Raw genomic sequence first — 8,577 nt, 5'->3', positions numbered from 1 at the left:
TAAATAACTTTTCAATTTATTTCTATTATCTGTCTTTTGTACTCTTTGTATCCTTTGCTGAAATGAGTTCCTAGGTAGATTCAGATGCTGCTAATTGGTGGCTGCGCATAAATACCTCTTGTCATTGGCTTTCAGCTAGCTCCCAGTAGTGCATTGCTGCTTTTTCAAAAAGGATACAAAGAGAATGAAGCATATTACATAATAGAAGTCCATTTGAAAGTTTTTAAAAAAAATTATATTCTCTATCTGAATCATGAAATATTTTTTTTGTTTCTTGTCCCTTTAACTGACAGAATAGTTATATATCCTAAACTATAGGCAAAGCAAGTTAAATTGTTGTGAAAACATTTTAGTTTAATTTGTAATTGATGAAAACTGAGTCTTTATATCAGCATCAGGTGTTTTCCAGTTACCTTCTGTTAAATTGTGTATGCCAGAGAGCTTTATTACTTTCTATAGAAGCCAACTATCATCTTTCTGGGACTCCCAGGTTCCATTGTTCCGCTTGTAGCAAGTAATGAAGCTCTCTACGAAACTGAAGTTTTTCAGTTTTATTTTAAGACAAGAAATAAAAAGTGCAATTTAATATGTAAAACATACATATACATATGCAAAATATCATCCTAATTTGTTAGTTAAACAGAAACTGCAAATGCATAATCAGAATTTGTCATGCAGTGCTATATTGCACTGGGTTTGTCTTTCCTTCACATACAAAAATGCAGGGAATGTCCCTTTGAGAAGTATAGAGAAATCTGCTTTTAAAACATTCCCTAGGGATTTTACAGTGCTGGAGGATCAGTTTAGATAATCTCACCTGAGCGGAGAGATTTAGATCATAAGGCCCCAAGAGTGATGGAGTTTTAGGGCTTTCAGTGAGGTCTAAATGGATTTGCATTTTTTTTGGGGGGGTCTCCCCTCATAAAGATCCGCTTGGCCAATTCACTTGTTTTATTTTTCTTCTATTTTTTTTTTTATGGAAACTTTTTAATACAAAAACCAAAAATAAAATTTTACAATTGAAAGTCACATTTTTCTAATACACAGAAGGGCTTCGGGTAGGGGTTGGTCATCTCAGATGCATTCTCTTAGGCTTCTATACACGTTCCAAAGCTTCTAACATTATGATACTGTTCCCTCGTATAACCACCATGTCGATGTTGTTTTGGTGCCCGCTTGGCGCCACCTCTGTGCATTCAACTACCACTAAGTTCATAAAGGGGTCAAATCCATGTAGGATGCCTTGGACATGCCTTCCACCATTTAATTGTCCATGAACCTTTTCAGCTCATGCGGGTACGCTTTACTCATCTTCCCTCCTCGTGTGTAGCCGCCTTGCACAAAACGCCCACTTGTTTTATTCTTAACATATTTTTGCTAGTTTGAAAAAGTTGTTTCCTTCTGGGCAATCAAACCCTTGCACCAGATCCTTCATCTAACTATAGGTGGCAGCCACACCTATTTGCTTCTGTAATCCCTACAAGACCACCCACCCAGTTATCATTGTGACTTTCTTTCTCTGAGTTCATTTCTCCTCCTTGTGAGATGCTTATTCCGGACTCTACGCAATGCCCTTGTATTTCTCTGAGATGAGGTTTGATAGAATATGTACAGCGCCAATAAAGGCTAAGGGATAAATATAAACACTAAAAACGAAATATACCTGCTAAGGCTGAACAAGAATTTATTATAATTCAACAGTATTGGTACCAATAGATAAAATGAGTAAAAAACAGTAATTAAAACAGTTCTTAAAAGCAATGGTAAGGTGGAGTGTTGTGCTGATACACTCACAAAGTGCAAATAGCAATAGAATCCAAGGGGTGAAGAACTAAGATGGTGGAATCCACATTTGCTTGTGGATACACGAATGAACAAAATGTGTAAGCAGCATAAAAATGTATGCGACTTAAATGTGCAACATGATAGTGCAAATGTTGTGCAACATAAGTGAGAGTAATTGTGATCACTAAGTGTATAAAAGATAAGGAAAAAACAATTCACATCAAAAATACAAAAAATCACAATAAAATATAATATATTAATATATTAAAATATTAAAAAGTCCCGATGACACTGCAGTGCAAAAAATAGTAAATCACAGGTGAATAACTGCCATTGAGTGGCAAATGTGGAAAAAGGGTGGTATACCCACGGCAAAAAAGAAGAAATCCAGTGAAAAAACAAAAATGAAAATAAAAATCAAAAAACAAATACAAAAATGATGTTCAACAAAAGGTTAAAAAAGAACAAAAAAGAACAAAAAGAGTATTGTAATCCAAAAAACAGTAAATTAAAAGTCAATCACATGAAGGAACCTTGAATCCTGAGGGGAAGAGTTCCCAGGCGAATCCTTACAACGGTCAGCTCTTTGTCCAAAGTCCTAGAGATGTCCCTGTAAAAAAAAAGGAGTACCATAGCGTAACAAGTCCTCAAAGTGGTTAAAATAATTGGAATAATGCTTACCAACAGGTCTACGCGTTTCGGCCCCAAAAATAAGGCCTTTATCAAGACTCTTGATAAAGGCCTTATTTTTGGGGCCGAAACGCGTAGACCTGTTGGTAAGCATTATTCCAATTATTTTAACCACTTTGAGGACTTGTTACGCTATGGTACTCCTTTTTTTACAGGGACATCTCTAGGACTTTGGACAAAGAGCTGACCGTTGTAAGGATTCGCCTGGGAACTCTTCCCCTCAGGATTCAAGGTTCCTTCATGTGATTGACTTTTAATTTACTGTTTTTTGGATTACAATACTCTTTTTGTTCTTTTTTGTTCTTTTTTAACCTTTTGTTGAACATCATTTTTGTATTTGTTTTTTGATTTTTATTTTCATTTTTGTTTTTTCACTGGATTTCTTCTTTTTTGCCGTGGGTATACCACCCTTTTTCCACATTTGCCACTCAATGGCAGTTATTCACCTGTGATTTACTATTTTTTGCACTGCAGTGTCATCGGGACTTTTTAATATTTTAATATATTAATATATTATATTTTATTGTGATTTTTTGTATTTTTGATGTGAATTGTTTTTTCCTTATCTTTTATACACTTAGTGATCACAATTACTCTCACTTATGTTGCACAACATTTGCACTATCATGTTGCACATTTAAGTCGCATACATTTTTATGCTGCTTACACATTTTGTTCATTCGTGTATCCACAAGCAAATGTGGATTCCACCATCTTAGTTCTTCACCCCTTGGATTCTATTGCTATTTGCACTTTGTGAGTGTATCAGCACAACACTCCACCTTACCATTGCTTTTAAGAACTGTTTTAATTACTGTTTTTTACTCATTTTATCTATTGGTACCAATACTGTTGAATTATAATAAATTCTTGTTCAGCCTTAGCAGGTATATTTCGTTTTTAGTGTTTATATTTATCCCTTAGCCTTTATTGGCGCTGTACATATTCTATCAAACCTGTTCTTTCCTTTGGGGGTTGGTTAGACCCTTTATTTGTACTCAGCACAAGGGATTATCTTAGCGCTTGGCTACCACTCCTTACTTTTCATTTCTCTGAGATGACAAAGGTAATGTTTCAAGTCCCTAAATTAACACTCCAAGGGCTCAGACACAGGTAAAAATTAGAATTAGCTGCAACTATTTATTTTCATTCCACTTTTTATCACAATTTGCATATTTAGTTACACTCCATAAAACTGTCACCTCTAGAATAACTTGTTTAATGCAAGTCTCTATAATATTACAAGCATGGTCAGTTTTTGATGGAGTGGGGAGTAGTCACGGAGAAACTGTCCGGATACTGCACCAGGCAAGATATACAGAAGACAGAAAGACATTTAGTATAAAATTATACTTCCTCTGCAGCTATCAGTCTTGTTAACTGCAGACGTTTTTCAGGGTGAAACTTATTCCTTCCATAAACCTTTCAAAAACCTTTAGCTAATATTGTTTTTGTGTATTTACATTAGTGTCAGTAAAACCAGTGCTGAAATCACATTTGAATGGGGAAAAGACATGCTTCCTAGCTAAAGACAGCAATTGACATTGCATTTATATGTATGTTGTCAGAAAAACTTTTAATTCAGAGAAATTATGAAATTTATGGATTTTATATATGGATTGCATATTATTTATTATAGGGACATTAAACTCCTCAAAATATTAATAAAAAAATGTTTAATTACAAGTAGTAAAACAACTTAGCAATATACTTTCATTATTTATTTTGTTCTCCTTTCCTATAAATTGATTCTGAATATTGTGGGCTTTCCAATTCATGTTAAACATGGAAGTGCAGGCACAGCTATATAGCACACAGTCATTGGTTGCACTCTCTACTAAGCCATTTATAGCCATTCCTAATTGGCCTCAGCAGAAAAGGTAACCTAAGTTAGAATATGGCGGCACCCTATGCTTTATCGACATTAACTTCACCCTTATTTTTCTTTTGTAAGATGAGGAGAATCCATGTGTCCTTAACGTGGGATATATTTCCTGCCACTAGGAGGAGGTCAAGAGCCCTCACATGAGCATTAATCCCTTTCACCTCCTCTCCCCACTCAGTTCGTGCTTAGCCTCTGAGGAGAGAGGTTGAGAGAGGTGCGCTGCAAGCAAGATTTTATTATTTAAAAATCGAATTATTTTTTGGTAGGTAATAAAAACATTTTTAATGGGGGAAATGCCTTTACTTTTTTCTGTCTTCTGGTTCTAAGGTGTTTTGTACAAGCTGTTTGTTGTATTTTGTGCAAATACACTGATAATATAAAGTTTTGGAATTTATCTTTATTTCCAATTGCCTGAAGTTTTGATTATTATTTTTCAGCCAGGTCTGTACCCCCACTTGATGTAATTGACCCATAAGAAGGGACCCCTAGTGAAGATACTGCAACCCAAACAGTTCTTGCAGTTCATTTTCCCTGTTTGCAAAACTTTTTCAATGGACCAAATTAATCAGTTATGTACTAACTGTGTCCCACATCTCCAATTCACATGCCGTAATCCTATCAGTATGACCCCTGGCAGTGAATTAGTGCCCATGTCTGTTTTTTGTGGCCCAGGGGGATCCCACTGACTTTTCTCCAGAGTCTTCATAAGACTATGACAGAGATTTTAGTGACTATCCCCAAACTAAGTAAGCGAAAATCAGGAGATTTACCTCAAACTACATGTAATATGAAGTGTCCTATCCCCAAGGCTCAGTTACCACCAACCTTGCTAATCTCTGACTCTCTTAAAGGGGCAGTAAACTTACAAACGAATGTTATATAATTCTGCACATAGTGCAGAATTATATAACATTAGCTTACCGGCAGATGTATACATTAAAGTATTGCAGAACATTTTTATGTAAAAGTTCATTTTACCGGAACGCCGCGCCTTGCTCTGCTGAGCGGGTCTGGTTTTTAAACAGCTCATCGGGGTAACACTGTCTAGTCACAGTGTGCCCGGTCGCACCATTAAATGTAGCTCGCTCCCGCTTTGGTCTAGTAGCGGGAGCGAGCTACATTCATTTTAATGGTGCGACCAGGCACACTGTGACTAGACAGTGTTGTTTCTACCATTACTCTCATGTTATGTTTCCTTCTTTGATTTGCATTTCGCTTAGCACACATTGTACCTGTGAGTTTATTTAAAAAGCTTCTTAGAAAGGGGTAAGTAGTTTCCATTCCTTAAAGAGCTGTTTACGGGGTTTATTGCATTGCTTTGCCATATGCTATAACTGAGCAGTCTGATTTTGACCTTAAAGGGACACTAAACACAAATGTTTTCTTTCATAATTCAGATAGAGCATGTAATTTCAAACAACTTACTAATTTACTCCTATTATCAATTTTTCTTCTTTCTCTTGCTATTTTTTTAAAAAAAGCAGGAATGTGCTGCATAGGAGCCAGCCCGTTTTTGGTTTAGAACCTGGGTTATGCTTGCTTATTGGTGGGTAAATGTAAGCCTCCAATAAGCAAGCGCTATCCATGGTGCTGAACCTAAAATGGGCTGGCTGCTAAGACTTACATTCCTGCTTTTAAAATAAAGATAGCAAGAGAATGAAAAAAAAATTGATAATAGGAGTAAAATAGAAAGTTGCTTACAATTTCATGCTCTATCCAGGACCGTCTTTAACACAGGGCAAAAGGGGCAGCTGCCCTGGGCCCAGTCTTTGTTGAGGGGCCCAAGAGTCCTAAAAAAAATTTTTTTTTTTTTTTTTAGTTCATGCCAGACTGCTGATGTCATGTGACATGGGTCACACACACAGTCAGTGCTAATACAGGGAGTGCAGAATTATTAGGCAAATGAGTATTTTGACCACATCATCCTCTTTATGCATGTTGTCTTACTCCAAGCTGTATAGGCTCGAAAGCCTACTACCAATTAAGCATATTAGGTGATGTGCATCTCTGTAATGAGAAGGGGTGTGGTCTAATGACATCAACACCCTATATCAGGTGTGTATAATTATTAGGCAACTTCCTTTCCTTTGGCAAATGGGTCAAAAGAAGGACTTGACAGGATCAGAAAAGTCAAAAATAGTGAGATATCTTGCAGAGGGATGCAGCAGTCTTAAAATTGCAAAGCTTCTGAAGCGTGATCATCGAACAATCAAGCGTTTCATTCAAAATAGTCAACAGGGTCGCAAGAAGCGTGTGGAAAAACCAAGGCGCAAAATAACTGCCCATGAACTGAGAAAAGTCAAGCATGCAGCTGCCAAGATGCCACTTGCCACCAGTTTGGCCATATTTCAGAGCTGCAACATCACTGGAGTGCCCAAAAGCACAAGGTGTGCAATACTCAGAGACATGGCCAAGGTAAGAAAGGCTGAAAGACGACCACCACTGAACAAGACACACAAGCTGAAACGTCAAGACTGGGCCAAGAAATATCTTAGATTTTTCTAAGGTTTTATGGACTGATGAAATGAGAGTGAGTCTTGATGGGCCAGATGGATGGGCCCGTGGCTGGATTGGTAAAGGGCAGAGAGCTCCAGTCCGACTCAGACGCCAGCAAGATGGAGGTGGAGTACTGGTTTGGGCTGGTATCATCAAAGATGAGCTTGTGGGGCCTTTTCGGGTTGAGGATGGAGTCAAGCTCAACTCCCAGTCCTACTGCCAGTTTCTGGAAGACACCTTCTTCAAGCAGTGGTACAGGAAGAAGTCTGCATCCTTCAAGAAAAACATGATTTTCATGCAGGACAATGCTCCATCACACGCGTCCAAGTACTCCACAGCGTGGCTGGCAAGAAAGGGTATAAAAGAAGAAAATCTAATGACATGGCCTCCTTGTTCACCTGATCTGAACCCCATTGAGAACCTGTGGTCCATCATCAAATGTGAGATTTACAAGGAGGGAAAACAGTACACCTCTCTGAACAGTGTCTGGGAGGCTGTGGTTGCTGCTGCACGCAATGTTGATGGTGAACAGATCAAAACACTGACAGAATCCATGGATGGCAGGCTTTTGAGTGTCCTTGCAAAGAAAGGTGGCTATATTGGTCACTGATTTGTTTTTGTTTTGTTTTTGAATGTCAGAAATGTATATTTGTGAATGTTGAGATGTTATATTGGTTTCACTGGTAAAAATAAATAATTGAAATGGGTATATATTTGTTTTTTGTTAAGTTGCCTAATAATTATGCACAGTAATAGTCACCTGCACACACAGATATCCCCCTAAAATAGCTATAACTAAAAACAAACTAAAAACTACTTCCAAAACTATTCAGCTTTGATATTAATGAGTTTTTTGGGTTTATTGAGAACATGGTTGTTGTTCAATAATAAAATTAATCCTCAAAAATACAACTTGCCTAATAATTCTGCACTCCCTGTATTGTCACAGTCAAAAGTTCTCTGCTTATATTTATTTGTGAGAAACTGTGCCAGACCGTGCCAATGTCATGTGACATTCCAAGCTAGTGCCATGTGCTGTTTTAGATGTGCACTGTGCAGCACTGGATGCTAAGCCCTAACTAGGCATCCAGTCAATCCAACTGCATCAGAAAAGGTCCTGCTGGGGTTACCACTGTTACCAGGTAACTGCTCTGGTCGTGGGGATTGTTTCTGGGTAGGGCTTACTATAGGCGCATGCAGTAGAAAGCTGGAGTGGCAGGCACGTGAGGATTTGAGTATCTGTGCAGCTGCACACACCGCTCTCTTCAGTATTGAGGCTGTGTGACTCGTCTGTATCCATGCAGCCTTGGGCAGACAGCATCCAGTCTGCTGGTCCCCTTAGCCCTGCTCTTTCTGCTGTGGCTCTAAGATCAACTAACTGAAGTTTGTTAGGAAAACAGTGCTTTGTAGAAAGGTGTCAGTGGGAAGAATAAGTGAGTGTACACATGCCCCTCCCCCATGCAGCATTGTCTAGTGCAGGATGAGAGGGAACTTGTTCCTAACAAAGTAGTGACATGTGCTGCTGTGGCTGATGTATAGTGTCATGCTGATACTTCACACATTAAGGTAAGGTTTATTTTTATAGTTTTTATTTCTCTCTGTTTCAGATTTTACAGCTTCCCATAGTAGTTCTACTGTTTCAGTCAGTAAACTTAAATTTGTCTGCACCTCTATGCTTCCGCCTCAGTCTTTACCTTGCTATGCTCCTGTTGGCTGCCCTA

General features: G+C 38.1%; 1 pseudogene; it reads right to left on the bottom strand.

Moving 5' to 3' along the window:
• Positions 1-1,096: 1,096 nt before the first annotated feature.
• Positions 1,097-1,311, bottom strand: LOC128642822 (small nuclear ribonucleoprotein G-like; annotated as a pseudogene).
• Between the last annotated feature and the right edge of the window lie 7,266 nt (positions 1,312-8,577).

This window comes from Bombina bombina, chromosome 12 (assembly GCF_027579735.1).
Source record: "Bombina bombina isolate aBomBom1 chromosome 12, aBomBom1.pri, whole genome shotgun sequence".
NCBI lineage: Eukaryota > Metazoa > Chordata > Amphibia > Anura > Bombinatoridae > Bombina > Bombina bombina.
The sequence above is the reverse complement of the archived record's forward strand: the minus strand, read 5'-3'. Positions and strand labels throughout refer to the sequence as shown.